The sequence below is a fragment of the Linepithema humile genome, chromosome 2 (assembly GCF_040581485.1).
Source record: "Linepithema humile isolate Giens D197 chromosome 2, Lhum_UNIL_v1.0, whole genome shotgun sequence".
NCBI lineage: Eukaryota > Metazoa > Arthropoda > Insecta > Hymenoptera > Formicidae > Linepithema > Linepithema humile.
The window spans coordinates 33,100,515-33,127,340 of record NC_090129.1 but is presented as its reverse complement, the minus strand read 5'-3'; the positions used below and the strand labels follow the sequence as shown (position 1 = coordinate 33,127,340).

The 26,826-nt window shown below is 40.7% G+C and overlaps 2 long non-coding RNA genes and 1 pseudogene across 3 annotated transcripts in view; all 3 read left to right on the top strand.

The window, feature by feature from the left end:
- LOC136997998 (uncharacterized) overlaps positions 1 to 25,229 on the top strand; it is a 50,720-nt gene extending 25,491 nt beyond the window's left edge. Inside the window, exon 2 of the long non-coding RNA XR_010888572.1 lies at positions 24,156 to 25,229. This is a non-coding gene — a long non-coding RNA (uncharacterized lncRNA). The remainder of the gene's footprint in view (positions 1 to 24,155) is intronic.
- Positions 5,918 to 9,604, top strand: LOC105674830 (uncharacterized). 2 transcript variants are annotated; one of them, XR_010888571.1, is made up of 4 exons: positions 5,918 to 6,663; positions 6,738 to 6,997; positions 7,075 to 7,511; positions 7,585 to 9,604. It is a non-coding gene; the product is annotated as an uncharacterized lncRNA (long non-coding RNA). The 2 variants fall into 2 exon arrangements; XR_001101186.2 differs by having other exon boundaries at positions 5,919 to 6,997.
- Positions 16,790 to 19,916, top strand: LOC105674783 (uncharacterized; annotated as a pseudogene).
- Positions 25,230 to 26,826: the final 1,597 nt, after the last annotated feature.

The window sequence follows — 26,826 nt, the reverse complement described above, 5'->3', positions numbered from 1 at the left end:
GCACGATTTCTTGATACATCTTAGAACTATAATGTGCCAATCAAAAAACGGGAGTTTACTAAATCCCTTCTTCGATTGAACTCGAATTACCGAGGCGTGGGTGACCCGTTGACCCAACGATTGGCAAGAGAAAGACCGCAACCCGCGAAACTCTCGGTGATCTCTTCATCTTCCTGGATTTCGACGTCAGGAATCCTCTTAATCGATGCAAAAGTACCTCGGGGAAAGTGCGCTCGTCGACTTATGATCCGCATGATTGCATTAACGACAAGTTGCGCAAACTAAAGTTGTTTCGTAGATAAAAAAAAATAATAAATATACAAGTGTTGCGCATGTGGAATATAATCGTTCTAGTGGAAACTTATTTGTATTTTTTCAAGAAGCATTAAAAAATCCACTTGAAACTCAATGTATTCAGACTGTGAAATAACATCCGATTTTGAGGACTCGCAAGATTTTCAACAGATAGCGGTTGCTATCTTTATTACACGTGTTTATCGCATTACATATTTCATCTGTGTCGTACGCTGAACTCGATTACGATATTGCGAATCGGCTCGAAGCTTGCGAAATTTTGACATCGTTTAACATCGTGGTCAAATAAGCCGAAATTGCTCGCCAACCCACTTTGAGGAATTATTTATTCCGTATTAATCAATCCAAGGCACGAATCGTACGTACGCAGTTCAAGGTTACGATATGTGTATTAGCAACTCTTATCAATTCTCTTCTGACAAGGTCAGACCTTTATCTTCCAACATTATTTATCGACAGTCCGTGTACACATGGATTCCATCGCGTTAATTGAGAATAATACGCATTTGTCGAATAGATACGACAGTGTAGTTGGCGCAGTGTAATTAATGGCTAATGCGATTGCACATAATTGCATCTAGATTTATCACAACGCTTAAAACAACACGGACGCTATTGAATTTCATTGTCGACAAAGATATAATTTCGATCAAGTGTGAATACTGCCTGCCGAGTATTGATATCTTATCTCTAGTATTGGTCAATGTTTATAAAAATAGCTCTGCTATATCTGATACAGGCGTTATATAACACTCCCAACACTTGGTACACTTTAGTCCAATTTTTCATCACGATCGAACGTATTATAAGTGAAACGTTTACGAGCGGAAAAATTAGAACGCGGACAGGAAGCAAAGTCGTAATGATAAAAGAGAAGACTATCCTGTTCGTGAGATCTTTTTTTTTTTCGGCCAACGGACCGCCGCCGATCGTTGATGTAATCGGGCTGGCGGGGGTCGCGGTGGGCAAAGGCGGGAGAAATAGGCGCGACCTACATATTGTTTGGGTTTCGCGTTACACAACCTGCATACGACGACATGAGGAGGGCAATGACCCGCCGTGTCGGCCGCGGAGCAGGGCGGGCAGCTACATTGTGAAAGCGCGAGACGACGACGGTACACCACGTGGCCTACGTGAACGATCGCTTTCAAGTTTCACGGCGCGTACGGCACGTGGGCGAAACAGTCGCGGGCGCTTCTCTCGATCATACGCAAACGACACGGAACATTGTAATTATCTCGGCACTCGGGACCGGCGGGAGGGAGCGCGCGGCACGTGCCAAAGGCATTAGGTGGAATACTTGCCTGCGCGTAGGGTGAGCCATAAATAAGGTCATGCAACGTATATGTGTAATATCGAACTTTAACGTGTTAAACCTGGCAATCGCATCGCGTTTATAGCGCGTAATGTAGAATACCTATATACGGAATCGCGCTAATATTAGAAGAAATACGTACCGCCGGGAAAAGAAGAAAGAGCTAAGTAAATATAGCGCAACATTGTTCGGAACTACACCGAGAAATAAAGTGGAACTATAGTAGAGTTTATTACAATGAATAATTTGACGTGGAGAGAGTGGCTAAAATTAGAATTGCAAAGTCGAGAGGTGCAAAGTTATAATTTTTTAACATTTGAAGTGGAACTGAGATAAGTAGTGCATTGCCTGCACGATTATCAATATGTTTGGTAATAATGTTTAATAAAGTTAAGCAAGTATATCTCGCGTTCCAAGCCATTTCGCCACTGTAGATTTCCGTCTGTAATTATTCTGGCATTGACTTGCCACGGGTAACCAGAGCACGTGTCAAGGGCGCCGATCGATTGGGGTTCGCGTTGTTGTTCAAGATTTTCTCACTTCTTTAGATTCGCAACCTGTCACCAATCCAATGGAATACGTTCGGAGATATTTACGAGTCGTGGATCGCAATAAATCAACGACTTGATAAAAAGCGCTTTTTATCGATGATATTACGCGTTCCAATTCTCTTGAATTTCGTGAATGACTCGATTCACATCGATTCACTTTAATAGCAGAAGTTTGGATCGTGACGGTATAAAATTCGAGCGAAATTTTTGTAATTACTGCAAGGATTAAAATAGATAATAAAGTTATATTTCCACTTAATTTTTTAAATTAACGTTCGCCGAAAAAAAAGGTTATATAATTTAATTAAGAATGAAAAATTAATAGAAAAAGAGATGCGTGTTTAGATTGAAATATTTAATCTTGAAAATGAAAAAATAATAAGAGAAATTAACATTTCCCGAAAAAGGGCTATATAATTTATAATTAAGGATAAAAAGTTAATAGAAAAAGAGATACGCGTGTTTATATTGAAATATTTAGTATTGAAAATGGAAAAAGAACGAGAGAAAGGACGGTACTTAAATTTTTTTTTAAAGAGAAAAAGAGGAAAGTAGATTCTGCGAGGCGCAAAATGTATTGGCGAGATGTGGACAACTCTCACTGTCGGAAATCGACATTATCGCGGAGGCTCGGTGAAAGTAAAGCAGATTATATTCCATCTTTTTTGCTCTTCCGTGCATTACTATAGCGTCGCCCACACCGCACTTTTATAGTAGGAAACAGTTGCAACAGCTGACGGCCAGTTGGCAAAACTTTCTCGCTATCGCGTATCGTTCTACGAATCTACAATGAGTCTATCTGATTGTAAGATCCTTTAAATGTATAAACGGATTAACATTTTAAATCCGATTATGATGTTCTGTCAGGTAGAAATTTACGATCATTGACGTCATCAGGATTATATAAACGCCGTTAACAAAATTAGAATATTTCATATCATATATCGTGCAATGTTAATAAGCAAATCACAAATATTTATAATATGCAAATGCAAGTCATAACGCGCGGTTTCGTAGTTTATTTGACTTGTGCACGCTACAGATTAATAGATTGGAACCATCGCGAATTTTCGTTTGCGCACAGAGAAATGTAAATATTTCGCATTTGAGAATCCTAGATTTTTCACATTTTACAAAGATAAGGTTTCGCCTGTTGCCAAAAGTGGCGATCGTAAATTTGCCAACGGCTTGCGGTCCATACTTTTCAGAAAATTACGCGCCGAGACTAAACGAGACAATCGTATTCGCGAAACACGATGCATCCGCGCTTTTTTTTTTTTTTTTTTTACCTCTGCGGCCGCCCCCGTCGCGGGGAAAGACACCAAAAATATCGCAAAACACCCAAAGCACGAACAATGAAAAGTCCGCGTTTATATTCCCTGCCTTATTATTATGGCTCGATCGACCGTAGAAGCGTACTCTGAAGGGTACGCGTGGGCGAGGACCAGCGAAAATGTGCGCGACTGAGAGGGCGTTACAGTAGTGATGGGATCGATCAAAAGTAAGGTAGAGTTTAAACGTCTACGCAAACGGAGCGCTTTCTTCCACCGAAAGATTATTAATGCGAAACGTAATCACTTTATCTGTCAGTTTGAAAAGCTGAAAATATTTTTCCGCACTGTCTCAAATTTGTTGGCTCTTGTTGAGGCGAATCTTGATCAAAACGATTTGCGATAAGTTTGATCCCGTCGCGTAGTGCGTATTCGGGCGGCAGAACGTGTCTACGTGCAAATGTCAATGACGTCTAAAAATAGCGGTCGACTCGAACCGTGAAGAAACATCGTTCTCCAGATATACTGGAACGGCTGGCTAACGTTTAACGACCGGAGATCCTAGAATTCGAGGATGCGAAGGTACAAGAATCCGAGGTCTCTCGTATTCCGCCGAGAAGTCAGATTAATAATGTATCCGAATGTCTTATAAAATTCAGGCGATAAAGCGATAAGATAATTAATGCTTCTCGATTATTACACGAACGAAGGCGGAGAGAATAGTTCACGTCTACCTTGGAAAGAACGAATATCGCATTGTTCCTTGAAGATGTATATATGATATTAGCGCATTCTTGCGGTTAGCCTTGAAGAATCGTCGTCACAAATCAATGCGAGTCGTATTGTTCGTTTAAACAAACGCGCCACGCGGCCTTGGATTCACCTTGGTTCTCTGAATTATTGGGACAACAAACGTCGAAACGATCGATTTTAATTGGCCGAATAGCGCGATAACGCAATCGCGCTTCCACAAGACGGAACCTTACCGATTTTCGTTCCATTTAATTAACATAACTAACGAGATACGTGAAACGCCCAAGTGGCATTGCTCCAAATCATTTTCGAGGAGCTGCAACGCGCGATATAAGGTTTCGAAACTTTGAATGAAAATTAAGGTACAACGCGTCCATATTTCGCGATGTACATTCCGCTTTATATGATATTCTGTTTTACATGAAAAAAGAGCGAAGAAGAAAAAAAGATATATGTTAGGTCATTTTGCAAGTCTCATTTATAGTCATACTATTCCACGCGCATAGCGCGTTGATTGAAATGTTAATTACGTAGGATACTAAAACGCCTGATAAGCTACAAATACCTGCACAGTAACTGTAAACACGTGGCTAAAAGTCAGCTCTTGTTTGCGCAGCAGCCTTGATCCCTCCTGGCTCTGTATATTGGCTTTCTGGAGCGAAGTGCTCGCACGTATAAAAACCAAGTCCATTATTGTCCATTATGTTAATGCAACGTATTCACGGTGTGGATGATTAGATACGACGATTATTGTTATTATTATTGTTATTAAAAAAGGCCTGAGTAATACCTCCCTCATCGTGATATATCTTTCCGGTCTCGTGACATTTACGCCCGTTAATGCTGTTACCTTGTTTCCTTTTTGATAATATAAATTACAGGCGAATCAGGAACCGTCGAACAGCCAGCCAGTCGTCGGCGGAAGTGAAGGGGACGAGACGCAATGACCCTGAAAATGATGAGTTCCAGAATTTTTAGAATATATTCGCGCAAGGCTCCTCTATTCGCGCGCGATAAAGCAGCGTTTCAGAGAGCTTACCTCCCGAACAGACATTACAGCCTATTTAAAAACGCCTTTTTGACAAACAAAAATTTTAAGGTAAACCAGTACTTTTTTAAAATAATTAATAGCCGTCGCTTTAATGGCGCAACGTTTTTTCAAAAGAAGACTTTATAGTTTTTGCCTCTTTGTAAAACATTGAACATGGTCCAACGCAAGATATGTTAAATTTTGAAGAAACGATTTCGCGGCCGTCGTAAACTATCGAGTTCGTCTTATGCGTCGGCATTGTTGTCCCAAGCCTATTTGATTCGCAAACGAAATGGCCCCTTTGTCCGGGTTAAGTCGCTTTTGTATGTCAAGGATACAAACTTTCAGTGAGAATAATGTCGGCTCGTCCCTTCTCGCTTCTCCCAAAAGCGATGAACCTAAATTCGGCCGTCCAGACCGCATACATGAATGTAAGTGATAAAATGTTATATAAGATGCGTAGGAGTATAATCTAAAAATCTAAAACGGCATTAAATTGTTGCGCGTTTTTCAAATTCTTCACCCTGCATAGTCGTCAATAAATAATGTTATTTAAAATTAATATTATCAAACATTAATTTGGAATGTTTTAAAATGCAAATGGCTTTATATATAAAATTTCATAATATCATATACAGTGCCAAGAAGCGTGGGCGTTCGACCTAAATCTAATATGCATTTTTACACGATATTAAATCATCGCGCATTCTACAAAGTTGAAAATTTTTCTCTTACACGTAATTATCCATAAATAATGATGAACGGACTGAAAAGTTTTGTCAAATCGTATGCTCTTTTCGCAAAATTCCACAAATTCAAATTTCGCAGTTTGCAATTAGTAAAATTCCACTTCTGAACAACATATTTGTTTGCTGTGTGTTATTGCAGGCATTTTATGCCAATCATGCAACATCGCTTATGTACGTAACAGTTGGAACAAACTTCGCAAGGTTTCGGATCCTTGACTCTTCAACTGCAGACATTACTGTCATTGTGACCTCAACCGATAACCCATTTGTTAGTCGGAACTTGCGTAGAGAAACCTTGCACACAGGAACATCCCCTCGTGCGTATTGAACTGAAGTAGATCAAATTTAGCATTTTCTGTCGAACGCGAGTCTTAAGTTGGGATCTAATATATGCGGCTGTGAAAAAGCAGAACGCAGTAGCACTTTTGCCAAGTTTTCTATACGCAGCCATTTAGTTGCGCGTCTCGCTCATTGTCAACACGACGCTACTCTAAATGAAGCCAGAAATTCTAAAAGCTACAAATGAAAATGAGGAATAAATTATAATAGAATCTTTGATAAACAACGCGTCGCTTAAAATAGATTGTTCTGCAAAATAGACTCGCAAAACATTATTCACAACATTCCACTTGAAAATACGCTCCGGCTCCGGCTGTTTTTCCGTTCGCCGGCAACGCTCGTAAGTCTACATTTTATTATTATACTTTACAATGTCGCAAGTATACGACTTATCAGCTTTTGTATTCGCCGTAGTGGCGGTGCATCGCGAGCAATTACGCTTCAACAAAGTGATTCTCAATAGTATAATGGTCTTCTACGGTAGCACCTATTTGCAGCAAATTGCATTGTCCGGTGATCCATCGTGCGGTGACGTGAGATGGAATCGATAAGTCGGCACTGCGATTTGCATCAACTGACGTCAAGTGACCGCGAATGTACGAGCGAGGTCGTTCGACAAATAACCGATGATATCTGACTAGACTCGGCTCGATTTAACGCCGATGCTATTTGAGGTAAATTGTCAGTTTCATTGCGATACAATAATTACAATGCGAGCAATTATTTTGCATACGGCATTCTTCCTTTTCAGACGGAATTAAATATTTAATGGTATGTCGAACTTGTCCGATTTACATCACGCACGTATATATTTTCCGCGTGCAGCGCTGGGCATCGGGCGCGCAGCAAAGTCCAGCTGATTAAATCGGCGGGCTTGAAATTTAGCGCGGAGTATCCAAGGCCTCATCTAAGGTCGCATTTATAACGAACGTTCATGATCGAATGATCGTCAGGCCGGAAGTAATTAACGCGCGTTCCTAATAACGCGCGTTGCAGTATCACGCGATGCGTGTGGACGATATCGTGTAAATTGGAATAGTCAAACAGTTGTTGGAATCCGTAGCAGCGAGAAGAAAACGATACGTCATTGGTTTTTAAATTAATACAAAATTTATCGCGAGGAATTTCTATTGCATTGGAATAGTCAAACAGTTGTTGGAATCCGTAGCAGCGAGAAGAAAACGATATGTAATTGCTTTTTTCAAATAATACAAAATTTATCGCGAGGAATTTCTACTAAACTCTATTTTTTCCTTTTTAGTATCTCTGTAAGGTAGACTGGAACTAGGACTGGAACTAAGATAGTGAAACTTAAAGGAAGTGAAATTTACATATATTATTGTTGTCCGTCAACTTGATTACAAATTATTCACGATATTATCATATAATTTGTAATATTATCGAGAGAATTAGCATTATCTCAAAGTCAATGAACAATAAGAAAAATAGGTGTTCCTGAAATTGTCCAAGTTTGACTCATCTCGGTGTATTTTAAATATAATTTTTTTCATTAATGCTTTCTTGTATCGTGTTGCTTTATCCGTATTGTTGCACACGCATGCAATTAGTGTAGGTTCGTAAAACTGAATACGGCGCATCCATTTCCTTGAAGTCGCTGTTTTTCGCGATGGACACGGACAGTGCCTCTTTAATTCATCGCGACGAGATTATTCGCTTCCGTCGAACTGAAAAGAAAAATTGTGTGCATCTGAGATTCATCGAACGAGTGCGTTGGGCCCAGAGCGGCGCGGGACGGCAAAGCGACTTGTCTGCGCGGAGAGGAGCGCGGAAAAAGAAGTAAAACGGAATTATGTCGCCGCGTCTCGCGTAACATTATGCAATCTTTCGACAGCGCCGCGGAGAGACGTTATTTCCTTGTGCCAAGGTCGAGGGTGCGCATGCTCGTCGGCGTGGATCTTCCTGAGATCGTGCGTCAATTCTCGCACTTTTCTCATGTTTCTGTCGAATCAGCGCTTTTCGTCGCGCACTTATTAAACCACAGCTCGATGTAATCGTAGCTTTCGCCGTAACGCGTTTGTGGTTACCGGATCAGACGAGCCAATGTTAAAAAATAACTTCAAACGCTGCCCTTTCTTTCCTCGCGTACGCAGTAATTAATTTATATCTTTATTATCGTATGATCGATAAAACGCGTTTGTACTTGTATTATCAATGTATTAACAACAAGTAATAATGTTTCAAGAGGATATTGTATCACTAAATTTAATCTCGAGTTTAAAGGACTTTCCAATATCGAAATGCAATTTGCCGCGCCGGAATTCGGGGCGCCACCAAACTACGCAATATTGCGACAAGCGCAGTTTTGCGGACAACGCGCGCGCGATTTACGCGAAGAATCCAAGGATCAAAGCTCAAAAGACGACAATGATACGTGACACAGTTATGACGTTTTGCGACTAATCGTCGCAGCTGATGCACGCGACGCGATCTAAACCGGGAATACGTGAGAACCAGTTCAGATCGCCCCGTCGCTGCACTTGCACCGGCTGATAGTCGCATCGATCGGCCGCCAAGGCCGCAACAACCTTGGCCTTCCCGAGTTACTTATTGATGTGTTACCATATCCTAATAAGAGTTGACAATGCGCGATGATGAGAAATATACAGCGCAGATGATGCTGCTTGCAACGATTTTTTTCATGGTTTTTATATACGTTGATCGCTTTTCAGTTAATGACACAAGTCATCCAAGCACAATGACACAACATCTGATTTTAATAATGAGATATTGGATATCTCGAATAAAGACAGAATAATACTTGTGTCGACTTGTATCATTAGCTGGACGAAAATCGTACTAATTAATCGTTATTTTTATTAATCGTTTTTGTTGTAAGTTTAAACTCATTATTTCTTGCTGTATCTTATCGTTTCTGTTTTCGTCTTAAAATCAGATGTTCGCTGTCGATTCTCAATATTATATTTCTCCAAGCAACAGCTTTCGCCCGCGAATGTATTTTCGATAGTTTTTCTATCTGTCTCTACCGTGGTTTATTTACATCCCACATACTCTCTCATACACATCAGTGTTAATGTGCCCCTTCTCTCAAAATCCATAGCTATCCGAATTTTATACGTTGTATCTGCCGACGTGTAACAGTCTTCTCTGTACTTTTGTGCGAAATGTATTGTTGCATATCTTAATTCTTTCTATTTTATTATCTGCAACGGTCATTTAATACAGTGTATTTTTATTCATAATTATTATGCTAAAATTGGATTTTTGCTAAAATTTCTGATTGACAAAATAGCATAAAATGACTCTAGTGTGTGTTATATGCAGTGATTTACTGATATCATCCGATGATGATATTTTTAGTACACTATGTGGACATATGTTCCACCACGGATGTTTACTGCAATGGCTTGAAAGGTAATTTTCTTAATTGTCAAAGAAATTAATATTCTGTTATTGAAAATGTATGCGTTATTTGTACATATGCAGGATCTAATCTTATTAAATATTGTTTTTATAGGATAAAGACTTGTCCACAATGCCGTAAAAGAACAACAGAACTTGACATACATAAAATATATTTTAATTCTTCTAACAATGATAGCTTTGTGGAAGATACAACATTTTGCAAAATAAACACAATTGTAATAAAATCGGTGGAAAATATAACGAATAAATATGAAGAGATGACAAAACAATTTTTAGAACAATGGGAAAGTAATTTAAGACAAACACTATACAACAATGTTGTCGAAAATTGTGCTCTTCAAAGACTGATCGAACAGCATTGTATAGAGACAGATGAATATAAGAAATATACTAAACGATTAAAGGAAAAAATTAAAAAGTTACAAAAGTAAGTATGCTTTTTTAAAAATTTATTTTGTTATAGATTTGAGAAATATGTATGTAACCTTTATATTTATATTTAATCTTGCAATTATTTATTATTAATCTTATATGTCTTATAATATACAAGTTATATAATTATTAATACAACTATTTTAATTGTTACATTTGTCAGAGAGGCGACCAATTTAAACAAGAAGCTTAGAGAGTTTAAACAAACGATTAATCAATTACAGCAAAAATTAAAGGAATCTAACAAAAAGTGCAAAATTCTTCAACAGCAAAGTGTAGATATAGATAAATGTAAAAAAAAAATTACAAACAACTAGAGGAAAAAGTTGGACATTTACAGAAATATGCTTTTTTCTAAGTTTATTTTGTTATAGATTTGAGAAATATGTTATGTAACTTTTATGTTCATATTTAATCTTGTAATTATTTATTAATCTTATATATCTTATAATATATAAGTTATATATATAATTATTAAGGCAACTATTTTAATTATTACATTTGTCAGAAAAGAGACGGCCAATTTAAATACGAGAAGGGAGCTTGAAGATATGATTAGTTTATTAGAGAAAAAATTGATAGAATCTGACAAAGTTTCAGAAGAATAATACATTAAACGAAAGTATGTAATGATTGAAGTGTTTAAAACTAAATCATTGTCTTTTTTACACCTACATTATATTATTTTGATATTTTTAGCCAACTACAAAAAGAATTAAATATCTGTGAAGTTGAAAAGATATCTTTACAAGCTTAATTTCTTGACAAGCAGGCGAATATGTAATACAATACATATAAAGGAACCAAATAAAATGATAATTGCCTTGTTGTTATATCAGTAAGTAAACTATTGCATCAATACTTGTTGTCATAGGATGATAATTTATTTATAAATTATCACCTACACAACAAATATTTGTTGATTTCAGACGTCAGACGATTTCCTCTTACAATGATATGTTTAAGACAAAATATTTTATTCAACTAGTTTAATGCAATAATTTACTTAATGAGTCAACAATAATGCAATTATCATTTATTTTTCGTTTCTTTATGTGTATTGTATTACAGTGCATATTCTCCTTGTCAAGAAATTGAGCTTGTGAAGATATCGTGTCAACTTCATAGATATATAATTCTTTTTGTAGTTGCCTAAAAATATGCATTTTAATCATTGCATACTTTCATTTAATATGTTTTTTTTCTGAAGTTTTGTTAGATTCTATTAACTTTTCTTTTAATAAACTAACGATATCTTCAAGCTCTCTTCTCTTATTAAAATTTGCTGTCCTCTTTCTGACAAAATGTAATAATTAAAATAGTTGCATTAATAATTATACAATAAGCTGAAGGTATATTAAACTAGGGTGCAAAAACCGATAAGCGACTGATCCATTATATTGTTTATTCGTTATATTGTTGTTTGCAGTACAATAAATACAATATTAATTGCGTAATTGCGCAAGTATAATAAATAAAATCATTCACTCACAGGTTGTTGTATTCTAGCTAAATACGCTCAGTTGCGCCTGGAAAAGTTAATGTACATTTTAGTTATGAATTATATCACGCATTTCACATATTTATTTGGATTGTTATGTATTATTATTTATATTTAATTTATATTTATACTTAATTTTGATACTTAGTTTAATTTATACTTAATTATTTATATTTTAATTACAATATAATTATATAAAATAAATTGTATAAGTATTTAATACGCTTATACATTGAATGAATATTTAATAAATGTGTGTCAAAATAAATATTTTAATAAATACAAATTTTGTAATTGCATGTGTGTGCTATCATAAAGTTATATACACATTTAAATATTAAACAAATAATTAATTCACCAGACCAAGGTTATTCGGTAAGGCCAAGGTTGTTAGCTGACATTGTGAGCCGAGGTGAGATTGCAATTTTTCGCACGGGGTTGCGCCAGAATTGCAAAAACCAGGCCGTTCGGTAAACGTTTCAATAAGTTCGCAATAAGTGAGATATAAGTGAATAAAAAGAACTGAGGAAGACGTTCCGTGATTGTTTGCGATAGGCGTAATTTATTATTATTTTCTACTTTCTCAAGCATTGAAACGAATGAACAGAGAATTAGGTGGGCAACTTAACACAATTTTCTACAATTTTAATAGATGTCAATGATTGACGCCACATTTTGCACCGACTTTTATATTAAACATGAACGATAACTGATATTTGGAATCTTATCAACATATTTATATCACACAGTGCTTCAACTAATCGCAAATATCTCTTGTAAGTCGCATTTTATAAACAGACAGATTATTTTGCAATATAGCTTGCGTTACGCACTTCTTTCCGATCTGGGCAGCAATAATGTATAATATCATAACGATCCACGTGCCGAAATGGCGCAACATGCTACGTTGACCTCTTCCACTAGGCATGTTTCCGAAAGCTGGCCTTGCGATAAGACGAATCAAGGCTGAAAGTAATGCATACACCGTATTTTATCGGCTGTTTCCGCATTTATTTTCACCCGGACTCGGCTTCACGTGGCTGATATAAAATCCGGTTTCATTGAATTGATAAACAAGTGAACTCTTAATCAGCACGCATATTCTGCCAATATTCCGTCGGTGAATGACGACAGATGTGTGCGATGGAAAAAAATTATTAATTTAAATTTTACCATATTTATTTATTCCACTGTTATACTTTAATGAGATGTTATACTTTACGTTACAAATGTCGTGCAGCCGCGGTCACATTTTCCGAGCTGGCATTTTGAATGGGCGAGCATCGTAGAAACACGACGTGGAAAACATTTCTACAAACAATGTGTGCAATTTTGTTGTACACACATCGAGCTTGGCAATAGATCGTTAATGTGTATATTCGTCACTGTCCAATTCGTAAATTTAGCATGCCGAAATATTTTAGTCTAATTTCTCGTAATTTCCGTTGGCACTCTAATGCCGAGAGCGGCCTTCATTCTTCATTTCATGCGAGCTTACGAAATCCTCGTTTCGCAAATAATTTTCCGGTAATAAACAGACTTTCCGTGATCGTTACATGTTACGTATATAATTGCACGTATACTTAAATTCACAGCGAAGGAACGCGCGGTGTGCGCGCGCGCGCGCGCGCGAGCCTTGAAAATAAACTAGATTCGTAATGCAAACACTTTTCGGTAACGAAAACCGCGCTGAAATATTCCGAGAGACAACCGTGTTTAATTTACCCGATGTTAGGTAACGCACCGAGAGTCGGGTGTTAATGCTTTATTCAATCGATTTCGGCCCGACATGCATAATGGCATTAATAATGGCGCAAAAAGGTGTCTCGAAAAGTTTTGCACGCGCATCATTCCGCCCGCCTTCTTTACTCTTCGCATTAAGCAGGGGTCAATATGACACATCTCGTACTTCGTTACACTACCGTATTGCGCGACCCTGGGGATCCACGAGACCGCGACGCAGGGTCAAACGACGTGCGCGCGTAATCACACACATTGGCGGTACACTGCTTCACATTTAGCCGCGTTACATAGGTACGCCGGCGGTGCGGGCGTGTAGTAGTGATAGCAACGCGACGATGATGATGGAGGAGGTAGGGGCGGTGGGGGAGGGGGAGGGGGGGGGTCACGACTAGTAGTCGATATATATCTATACGACGTATCTGCCCCGGCCGCCCGTGACCATGCGGCCTTGTCCTTGTACGACGTCGCATCGAGCACTACGTGCCACCGACACTCGTCCGCTCCGCCGGTGGAACCTTCCTATAACGCGCGCGAGAAAAGGAGAGGAGAGAGAAAGAGAGAGAGAAGGCGCGATGAAAAGAGCGCGCACACGTGTATACGTAACGTGTATAATCTGCGTGTATGTGTATGTGTACGATAAAATTACGACGAGTCGAAGCGCCGCGTCGAATAAATTTGCGAATGACTAATTACGCAGAAAACTAATTTTTTTTTTCAGCTTATGTTTTCTTACGATAAGGATAGTGAAAATTCCCGGCTGATTCTGTTTCACTGATTATGCGCATACTGTGTATTGTAATTTGCTCGTTTGAGGCACGTACCATCTTCGAGATTTGATCTTTAGTCTATGATCTGATCTTTTCGATTCTAGGATTTTGCAGATTTATTTAACTTTAACGTTAACTTGGTTGGCACAACCGATATCTTAGCGACTCGAGTGCCTGCAAAGTCTAATATTATTCTTCGTAGAAGAACTTCAGAGTATAATTATTTATTATCCTGCAAATCTTTTAATCTGCCTTTAATATTTTTCTAATCTAATCAGGCAAATTTTTTCAGCCAAGCGATAAAGAGAGAGATTTCTCTTCATAAAAAAATCTTGCTCAATTTTCTGACATCGACGATTGTAGAAAATCTTAATTGGTCGAATGATCGATCGCGCATGTTTTCACCATTGACGAATTATACCGACTGCGCTGCACGCCTCTAAATAGGATAGCCACCCGAGCAGAAATCGGTCCGCCCGATTGCACCTCGCCAGCACGAGGAAGGTTATCTGCCGTGTGTTCGTCTTTATCAAGACCGACGATAATACGCCGAGTGACTCAGCGAGATGAGGTTCAAGTACAGATTCGAATGATCTTAACCTCGAGCAACGTGATCAACACTCCAGCGATATCGGTGACTTGATAGCGCAAAAATTCATTTTGGTCCAGCAAGCCGCTCTTTTTTTGTATCCCGATATCGATAGGCAGTGTAATTTTAAATTTAACCATACTTAAATAAATGTTGATTACTTCTTTACAAAGCGCAAATACTTCGATTGCGTCATATTACTTCTTGGTAGTTTTAAGAGAAAAAGATTACAAGAGTGCTCATTACGACACATCTCGTAAAGTTGTGCGGTAGCAATGTCCTTCTAATTATTATTTTCCTTATTTTTCACGGAGTAGTTAAATAAAGCGCTCATGTCAGTGTTAATTAAAATTAGAATCATAAAATATTCAATATTTTCTTCCGCGCATTGCAAAGTTTCACAAAGCATAGTGAAAGACTGATACGAGTTTTCAAATAAACTTTGTACAGTGCTTGCATAATGCTGTTTGCGACAAAACTTACCAAACAATGTTTGCAATAATAATGAAATCGAATGTTTTATCCTCAACTGCTCCACTTTCTCATGTCACCAAGGCATTGTATCATTCTTTCGATTCTCGTCTTCTGTACTCGCTACTTTATGTTAAAACCAGGAACGGTTCATATTTATGTCAGCGAAACTGGTACCTCAAAGTGTGAATTTTTATCAAACTTACGCGACACTTGATTGTCCACAATTTAACCATATTTATTCATGCATAATTTTTTTGTTCATCTTGCAAAGAAAAGTTATGCACAAACAAAAAATGAGAAAAAGACGCATTTGCGTGTAACTTTTTTCTGCAAAGTGGATAAAAAGATTATGTATGGACGAATATGGTGAAATTTGCATTTCGGGAGGTGAGTTTTGCAGACTTCTTAAATTTCAGGTGATTTATTTTATTCGGCTACGCATTCTATTGTCGTGACTGCGCGATCTTTTCAGCGCGTAACTCAAAACTCGTTTTCCGAGGCCGTCGAATTTTATTTAAATTTCCCCGTCGCGCCATACAACGAATCGCGTACAGATATAATATTATGTCAGAATTATGTATAGACAGTAGCCCGGCTACTGATGTTCGATCTTTTCAACCAGAAATCACGTCGAAGGTCGGACGGCCGTCAAATACGACGTACCGCTTTAAAACAGTCCAACGCCTTCGGTCTTCGTCCTTGCGACAGTTTTAGTTTCCGAGGAGTTTCGACTTCGCTGTTGCGAGGGAGGCGCGGTTACGTATTATTGCTGGTTTATATGAAGTTAGTGTAAGGTTACTCGCGCTACAAGTTGGTTGTCGTGTTTTAACGTACACTAGCTTAAAATTAGCGACATGTCAAGTAGGAAGCGAATGCGCGGGGCAAGCTGGACGGCGACGAAGTAGCTTAATAAAAACCGCGCTTCTATTTTCGGGCGTACTTGCCTTCCGCAACATCAGACCGATTTTAACCGAATTTAACACTTAGACCGCCATGTATATCATTGGTGATAAACACACACACTTTACGACCGACCGCTCGAATTTGATATCAATTTTTTATCAATTCTATATACAACTCGAGGAACATTTGGATTTATGCAGGACTATTATAGGTGTAGATTTACTGTGCGTATTTGCTATACAAAATCACTAATAGCTACTAATTTTTACATGTTTGCACACATTAAGCCGAAATAGCGGTCTCAGTGTTAAACATCCATCGATTAACTATGATTTGAATATTTTTTCAGACCTTGGCGGAACTCTCAATACGTTTGTAGTCTTTTACATAGATTTTTGCGAAAATTCAATCTCTTTCCCGTTGACCTTTTCGCAGCTTTTCGCGGAGATTCAATTAATACATTCGTAATCCTTTACATAGCTTTTTGCGGAAATTCAATTTTCTCTCTGTCGACCTTTTCAATTGACGTCTAAGAGGTATCGCGTAGGATTTTTGGCACACAAGGCTGCGAACGCCGAAGTTGTACTTCGGAATTCTGCTTGACAGTTTGTTCTTGTTGACAACTTCGGCGGCGATGGCGGCGACGGCGGCGGCGGCGGCGGCGGCGGTGGCAGCGGCGGCGGCGGCGGCGGCAGCGTCACAAGGACGACGGCGCACACATCAATGTTGTATCGTCACGCATATGCGCAGCATGTTGCTACGTGTACGCGTATATATCTCCGCCTCGCGGATTTGTCGCAATGTCTCGTGTTGTGCTCGCAGGCAGAGTCAGCGCGAACGACGCGTGGCGGGACGAGGCGAGGCGCGGAGCGGCGCGGCGCGCGGCCTTGTCCTTGAGCATAATCTTTCCTCGTTATCGGACGGCGTCGAGGCTGCGGTCGCATCGGTCCGACTGCGAACGATTAGAGCAGCTCCCGACCGTGCGTCAGCCTTCCTTTTATATTCGTGAATAATATGCCTGGTATCACAATGTGTCGGGAGGATGCGTGTTGTCGCACGATGACGTATATTGATACCATGTTAATTTTGAAAAAGATGTTTTCGTAAAAAACGCTCATTTACGATCAGTGCTTTGCAATTTAAATGCATTTTCAATGTAACTTAAAATTGTTCACCTTGGAATTAAAATAGGAGGAAGTTTGAGAAAAAAATGTATAATTACGCATTTACGTATTCGTCATAAATTATTGTTGTCGTCTGACGCGTAAGTCGAATTCTACGGCGTCGGCGGCGCCGGCCGGCAGGGCGACTTTCCCGCGAGGAAAGATAATCCGAACACCTCGAGTCGCGAGTCGTCATCTCGAGTGAGCGCCGCTGGTTATCAGCGATATCCCCCTGGTTCTAGGAAGCGAAGTTGCTATCGCTGACCTTGGCTAGCGAAATACTTAACGCAGCGGCACGTGTGTGGCGACGTAGAAGCTGACGAAGCAGAAGGAACCGCGGATAACAAGCGAGGACGCGAGCGAAAGGGAGCCTGCAGACGCGCGGCGCAGTTTAGCGACGAAGACGACACAATTTTATTTTAATACAGTAAATACACAATGAAGATGTTTAGATTATACTAGTTTTGGCGGATTGGGCTATCGGATTGATAAAGAAAGTGGTAACCGAAAAAAGAAAACATACTCCCGTCGTGCTTATCTTATCGTATGTGGATGTATCGTCGTTCATTATTTCGACATAAAATTTCGAACACTCAAGGGAGAGGAAGTGTCGAGCGAACGTGCGAAGTCCAAGGCGAGAGTGGGAGAGGAACAACAGCAAAGTGGGACCGAGGGGGATTCCGAACACGCGCAAGCTAGCGTTTCCGAACGTGAATACGTTCGCCTACATTATTATTAGCCGGATCGTTGGAAGCTCGCAAGGTCAGCTTTCGCGTTTCTTCTGCCGTCTACCACCCCCCCTTCATGGAACCGTCACTCCGTCCACCCTCTCTAATCATCGTCGTATTCATAAAGATGAGTCGATCGCAAGTGAGCTTTTTATAGGTTTTAAACGCCAATGACAAACAAGCATATATTTCTTCCCGCTCGAACACGTGTTCCGTCCACGCGTCTAATCGCTAGAGCGGTTATCGTTTTTTAGATTATAGTTTTATTGTTGGAAAATCACTTAATTATAATTAGCTTCCACAAACTTCAGATTATTTCGGTAACTTGTTTCTCTCTCTAACATCACCGGCTCGCTTTATGAATCCTTTCGTCGTAGCGGAAGATCGGAATTCGGGCTCGTGTTCACGAGGTCGTTTACTTCAACCGGATGATAATTATGGCTATTTAGGGGGAATATTTTGAAGACCTTGGCGCGCCCAACTGAGTTACGTGGCGTGACTTCCGGCGCTTTCACGAGTGACTCGCTCCCTCGAAGGGCCTTTCGACGGCTCACCTCGAAGCGCTTCGGCAATATGTTCGACAGGATAACCCACTTGCGAATTGATTAGTAACTCATGCATAAGATTACATCGTGCTTCTATCTAAAACATGACGCTGAGAATTTCAATTACTCCGAGATTGAAGGCAATTTAAGAATTCTCGAAAAATAATGGATTCAATCATTTCTAAATGAAAGAGATTATTCACCAATTACTCTACTTGATATCTTCTATTTCTGCCAATTATCTGAGTCATCTAATCGCCAATATCGCGATAATAACAAAATAATTATGCACGTCATACGAGTTGAGAGAGCCGCGCGCGGTCGCCATCGTTTAGTCCGACGAACATTTTCCGATCTTGTCAACTGTCTGGCTAATATCGTGAATGTAAAGTGTTTCCGTACCCTTTTTGCAAGGCGACGCTTCCTCGCAGTCTCGCAATTGCGCAATTACGTAATTACTACGGATCGGATACTGATCTTTTGCGGAAGAACTGGGGTTCCGTTACGATGCAACGAACTGTAGCCACGATGAGTAACTGTAAAGGACTCCGGCGTGTGCTAACCTGTTGCAACAGTCACCAAGGACGCGAGGCTACATTATCGATTGTGCGAAATAAGCGCTTCGCAAGCCTCTATTGTTTTAATTAGCTCGCGTGTGCGACACATTTCAAGATACATTCAATTCGAATCGCTTGTATTTATAGATTATTTGAAAAGATTTTCCGTCGATCGATCGGCTAACATAAACTCCCGGCGTAGGCCTTCGATCGATAAGGCTAAAAATATCAAACGATAGCGCAAGTATCGGATGGTATCGGGATCGCGTCGGTGTCACGCGCGGTGTCAGGGGGACACTTTGCAATGGAATAACAGGAAATCGGATACTCCGGGCGGCCAAGTGAAGTGCTGCATATATCGTCGTAGTTGGGGATTCTAGTTTGGTAATTGCGACACCCTCGTCGCGCGATACTGCCGACGACAGGTGATCGTGCGTATCGTGTGTCTTTATACATCCGTTATTCGCGGCATAACATTCTTCGCGCCGTTCGCGATAAAGCATCGATCGCAACGGACGTTCAACGATAAACATGCGCCGATTCGATATCGGGTCGCGATACTCGGGAGTCCTTGAGAGCAGGAAACAGTTTAACAACATGATTCTGTTTAATCTATATACGGATGGTTCATTCGCGCGCGCACGCTAATGATCAGAATTATGCATCGTTACCGTTATCTGTACGCGATGATCGTTTTAATCGGCTTCCGATACGCGAATCAATCATCGTTTATTCGTTGGTCAAGGTAATCCCGCTTATGGCGGTATGCGCCTCTGTGTTGACCGTGTTAATCGCTCCCGAGTTTTATCCAAGGCCGTTGCTCCGCCGTAAAACCGCGTTACGCAATTCATAACGTATTTCGAAGCGTTTATTGCTTCAGGGAGGCCGTGGTGTAATTTTATCGTTTCTACGAAGCTTCGCCACAATTCCTCGCGCAGCTTCTCACAATTACAATTTCCGAGCTGCGCTCCGCCCGACAAAGGAACAGCGATTGATCGTTCGTGGGTGTTATCGATCGGAAGATGACAGATTTCTTCTTGACATATTCGAAGGCGGAGTTAGGCGGGGTTTAGAATCAAAGGTACTTCTAAGCAGATCCCACTATCCACCGAACTTGATGATGGGAACTGCGTAAGTGCATCAGCATCGGCGCTATTTCTACACTCGCGCGTACGTAGACAAGTGTCAACGGCCTCGTTATTATTCAGCGCAAGTGCGCTTCGCTGGTCAGGCATTGGCGCGGGCGTCGAGTCGAAGCGAAAGAGTGCCAGAGGTCGATACCACGGCGCCCAATTTCCTTCTCGTTGAATCGCGATGGGACCGTGACAGAAAAAAAAAAAAAAAAAAAAAAAAACACGCCGCGCTCGTAAATCTAACAGAATTTATTTTTTTTTTCTTCAAATTTTTCGTGCTATCGAGTTAAGTGACTTCTTCGTGGGACGTTCCGATTGATCATTCAATGTTATCTCGGCCTCCGAAAATGAGGAGGACGTACATAACTTTTTACGATGCGTCCATATAATATGAGGAATGACGTGAGAGGAAGACGCGCAGACAGACAGGAATTGAGCGTACTGACGGCAGCGGACGAACTGCCAACTCGTTTTCGAACGGCAGACCGTATAATTATGCGTGTTCGTCGCGGTTCAATCAACAAATGGGTCTCAACAGTATCATGTGTTTAAATTATGTCACAGCCGATCTCCGCGCGCTCCCGCGCTTACCGAACCATATAATATATTCGAGAATACAGCGAATTCGCGCGCTCGAGATTAATGAAATAAAAGTGGAATGAAACGCATTTGCTTCTCCGCAACGTATAGTTTTGAATATCACACGTATCACACATTTCTCACTCAGTTTCCGTTACAAGTTGCGGTAAGCTTAGAAGTGCTCGACAGATAACAGGATTGTATTTTTCTGTACGAGATTTCAGTAGAAAAATAGTCTTTGTCGTTCATCGCATTATCGACTATCACATTTCTAATAAAAGAGAAAGTTTCGGAAGCATTTTATCGATACGCAATTCGTTTGATTAATTCTCTATAGATATCTCGGCGCCTCGCTGCTATCTGTCTCAGTCATCTGTCTGATATTTTGGACAGAATTATCAGAGCGATTGTTATTCTTCATGACGAAGCTTAATCGACTTTGTGAAATCCATTACGTCATTTAGCCGCAACTGATTCTTTTTTTTTTGTATGAGAAAATGTATGGAGAGAAATTGATGGCATCTTGCAATGATTCTTTTTCCGATAATGAAATCTATGAAAAGTAATAGTAAAAGAAAGCACACGTGAAGAAGTAAAAGTCCTTCGTAAAAGAATTATTCATTAAATTGTTGGCTAGAGATTATGTTTAATATTTAAAAGCACACGGGTTGGATGAAATTTCGATTTCTCCGAAAAATTGGATTTTTCCATCTCTTGATGTGTCATAACAGATTTTCAGCTTATAAGTTTCATAAGAATATTTGCGAACGCTTTATAACATATTCGCCAGTTTATTTCCCTTGTGGCGCATATATTTCTCCGTTTGGCGCACAGGGATTAAATGGCGCGTAGATATTGGTTCCGGGGGTTTGCTACAGCAGGAGGTCAATGGTTCCGCGATCCTGCGAAGGCGGCGTAATCGTTGAGCAAGCCAGCGCCAGTTGAAGCGGGCGCAAATGTGACCTAATACGCGCGAGGGCAGTCACCTCTACCCGCTGCTATACCGCTGCAATCGCGAGGGGTTCTATTTGTATCTCGTTACTTCCGAGCGGTCGTTCCGACGGCGGCGAGCTCGTCCCATCGCCTCGACGTGTTCCTATTCGGTACAAAGAATGGCGCAATAAAAATTTAGTACCCTTGGATTTGATTAGAAGTGACACATAACGACACGAGGCCGGTAACGATACGAAACTTATTGCGAGATTTTATTTTCGCGCCCGCGGTCTAGAATTTTCACATTTTACACGCACAACGGCGAAATAAACGTGTGAAATGTGTTATTGATGAATATGTTACGGTCACCGGAGTTTTGTAATAGTCACTTCATCCTGTGCTCGCTCCTTCGGTTTTATTTCCCGTTCTTATTCTTCAACGTTTACACGCCTTAACTGAGCGAGCATGCACGTCTTCTTGGGCCAACGACCTACTGTTTGTGAATTCCAGGCGAGGAACTCCGTGTTTCGCACTTACGCCAAGTTACCGCGGTGTATCTCACATGCTTAGATGCAGTTACACGGCGGAATTAATTTTTTTCTTCAGACACAAATATTCTTTTTTATTTTACAACTTTTTAAATTATTGCTCCAACTCTTATTTGTTATACAGTACATCGAAATGAGCGTGTGACGAGTCCAAAAGTAAAAGACAATATGATGACGCATCTTCAACGTACAATACGTCAACATCGTTGACAGATCTTTGCAGAATAATCGATATTCAAATTTCAAAGATCGAGCGCTCGAAAAATCTAATCAGTTTAACGTTAATTTCAATATTTCTATACAAATTACGTATGCAATTTTCTTTCCTAAACATTTATAAAACTCTTACGTATTTATAAGATTCTTTATGTAAATGTGCGATCTGATTGCATCGCGTGCATGAAACGAGCCCGTTTCAAGATCGATATCGCGCAACGAAACCGATGATCACCTCCCACCAGATGAACTCTCTCTCTGTGCAGCGTTCCCGTGGATGAAGCATGGCTTACGTGTAGCAGTCGTCGGTTCAATGACCGACACGGTTTCGCTCGCGTTCGTGCGCCGCGCCATACGTACGTAGCTTTACTCGACCGGCGAAACGTAAAGACCCCGGGGACTGGCGAGCGTTTCGGGAAGATGACGAAAATATACCAGTTAAGGAGCACGGTCAACGACCGGCTCGGCTCTTCCCGCCGCGCCGCCTGTGCGACGTAATCCAATGACGAGTTTCCGGACGCCGAAAGCCATCGATTAAACGCAACTCGCCAACTCGCCCGCCTCTTTTCGTCGATACAAATTTTTCCTCGCTCTCATTAGCAATTGAGCGATCGTGCAAAGAATTTTCTAAAATTTACGCTTTGTCTCGATGAAGAATCGTCTTTTCATTTTTTTTTTTTTTTTTAGGACTTTAAATGGTATCGTGTATAAAAATGTGCAAAACACAAAAAAAGGAATTGATAAAAACAACAATTTCATATCGCGCGTTTTTTACCGCGTCGCGATATAAAATGTGCCGTGTGTGAATTATGTGGAAAATCAAAATTGCGAATATTTTAATAAAATAATATAGAAGACTTTCGTGTTATAATCGTTAATGGTCTTTGATCTTGCGCTATCTATTCATTGCCGTCTATCTCGTAGGTCCGCCGAGACTTATATCTCCTCATTTCTTTTCATATACGATTGGCCTCGAAGGGAATAGCGGCGAAGCATGGATGGCGAAATCACTTAGGAGAGCGGCCATTCACCCTGACGTTCTTGAACTTTCAGGGTCGCTTAACGCGAGCGAGGCGCTCGACATGAGTCTTATCGTTTTAGCGAAACGTCAGCTCGAATTACGGCTAGCTCTTTATCGCTGCGACTATTTCTATCAAGGACTGTGCTTACGTCGAACATTGGCCGACACCTTGGTGGATGGCCGAGCAACCTAAATAAACAAGATTTAGGGCCGGTTCTATTAACGTCGATTAGCGCTGACCGTAATTAACTAAATTTTCTTTTCTCGGCTGCTCTATACAGTCACAACTCAAAAAAAAAAAAATATATACAGAATCGCTAATTAGGGTTAACAGTAAGACCATTGTTGCAATTGACTTTTAGTCTCGCATGAATTGGTATTTGCTCCTAGTAAGTATAGTCGGGACAAAAATTTCTCTCGTCAGATTTTCAGCGTCTTCCTTCTTCGGTAAAATTTAAATGACAACACGACGCGTCCGTGGATGAAAAAAAATTCTGTGGATAAAAATTTTTTCCAACGAGAAATGAGGGATTAAAAATCTTGCGAAACGTTACGTATTTAATTGACGATAATGGAGGATTACGGCTACTTTCAGATTCGCAGAAGGGGGCGGTGCAAGGATTCCTCGTGGAAGCTGGAATTGGAGCAATGACCTTCGAATTCGGTCCGGTCGACAAGGTTCGTGAACCCTGAAAGGAGTTGGCAGGCCTCGGGAAAGATGGTACAGTTATACCCACCTCCTCCATCTGTTCTTTCCTCGTTCCTCTTTCTTCACCTCCTTCTTCTTCCTTCTCCATCTACTTCTTCCTCCTCTCTAACAATAAACGCGCGCTCGCGTTCACTCCCGCGCTCTTACCCGACCGAAAGGAAATACCGTATGGTCACCTCGGCCTCGTCACCGCGACGAAGACAAGAGGAAATCCCGCGGCGTTCGTCGACCCTCAAGTCGAATGATATGACTCGAATCGAAAGAATGGCCGCGGCTAACAGTAACGAAGACAAATTTTTCGAAAGCGTATCGATCCCGCCGCCCGGTTCAAACTCTGCGCCTCGTGTCGCTTCTCGCTTTTCGAAAAGTTGTATGAATGTTTTACGTTAAGCGAACCGAAACGTCAAAGAAATTTAATTTCACTTAGCATTACATTACACGACGAGCAGTCCGAGTCAATTTCCACCGCTGATATTTATATTTATATATCATCTTTTCATTCGCGAGGTATATAAACTCTACACAGAAAAATACTACGACGCTTCCGAGCGTTCGATATCGAACGGAGGAGTAAAAATATCGCGCGATGCTTGCAAGGATAAGGCTCGCGAAGGTCGTTGAACTTTGAAGACACATATAAAACATTCGCACGTAATGATACGCAAAATTTTATAGCTGGCTACTACGAAACTTGAGACTTACGCAAAAGAAACACGTGATTCGAGGTAAGTGGGTCGTTGATTCAGACTAGTCAGGGCCACTCCGGAGCCGATATCAACGGGTTTTAACGGGACTGTGAGTAATCGACTCGTACCGCAGAGATGCAATGCCGAGATGGATTTTAAAACGGAAGGAACGAGGAAGTGTTGCGAGCTTAAAAAGAAAATTTGAAATAACGAGACAAGGATCGCGCCTGTATAAAGTTTAGGTCTTTTAAGTCTATAAACATTCCGAAAACAATATATTCTAAAAAATACTTCGCGTTTCCCGCTAAATTTTATTTTTGAATTATTTTGCACAAAATGTACAAATATCGATTATGAGTTAATAATCAAAATAGAGAGGGAGGGGAGGTTGAAATTTATTCCATCATTTCGTCTAGTTAAAATGCACGCCAAGATTTGCAGAGGTTGATGACCCAGTCGCTACAGTAAAGAAAGGAAAATCGGGATGAGGTCATTCCATGGTTAATTACACTTTATCAATGTTGTTTTCCTCGCTCGATTGAAATTCCACCCGACTGCCGCACGAAACGATTAGCACAGATAGCGGATACTTGAGACGACTGAAGACACTGCGTATCACATCGCTGGCCAGCAACAATTAACATAACGCGCGTATCACGCTGCTACTAACAATGTTTCATTTTGGAGAACCGAGAAGTCTGCCTCGCGCAAATTTCTCCTGCAAATGTTGCCGATTCGCTTCGCGTTTGCAAGATCGAATTATAAATTCTAGCGATGTAAGTTGCGCTACAACGCGACGGGGTGCGCGTGTTCGATATCGGAAAAAGTGGCTCACTCGCGCGAGAGTGAAAGCACTGGAAAAGTGAAAACGCATTCGTTGCATTCATTAAATGCGCGCTTGCACAGCGTATTGCAATTAAATCGGTGCTGTCGTTTCAGGAGCTCGTGTTCGAAAGTACAACCGAGACTCTCGCACGCGAGATATATCGCAATATGAAATGCCGTGCATAAATACGCCCGCTCAAATACGCCTGTTAAATGCCGCCTCGCTTGTACAGCTTCGTGTTTTTCTTTTCCAGCGCATTGCCACGGTTTTTTTTTCTATATCCTCCTTATCTCCGACAATTGATCGACAATCCTCATACGTCGAGTCATCTCGAGGAGGGGTGGCGAGTTAATTCAATCATCGAGCGATGGATTTATTCCGGGATATATATTTTTTACGTGTGCCAAAGAATGTCGGGACGAAACATCTTGACGCGACTTCCGCGTTCTCCCCTCAACATCACATCGTTCGCCTCAAAATGAGAGTCAAATATTCCGGAGTTTTTTTTCTTCCGCGCAGCCCTCGGCCCGATTGTGAATAATAAATTCCCGTGGATTTCACGGCGGATAACACCGGATCGTTCATCATCGTCGAATCTGTGGGATCATGCAGGCGAGCGAGATAAATCTCCGCGGACGCGTTCCGACGTTGCGCATTGTGTTTCAGTCTTTTTTCACGCCACGCCGAAGATTGCCGGATGATGAATCTTACGAGGTGAATTGCGCGCTTAGGGAATAACCTAAAATTTCCTCCGGTCGTTCCGTCGTTAAATAAATGATTATTTCTCTGTGATTCAATCACCGCTGCCCGACGTGTACCTGTCACGATTTCCCGCAACCCTGGTTCCGATATCCCATTCCCGTTTTACCTCAACATACTATCCGACCGATCTAGATAAGACGAATCGATCGCGCGCATTTTTCTCCGCGCGTTATCCGTCCTTGCGCACAGTTAGCCACTCCGTTCTGTTTCGCGCGTATTATCGAAGTTTGCATTACATTTTAAAAACTTGTATCAGCGTATTAGTGCTGAATAATATTTTTTT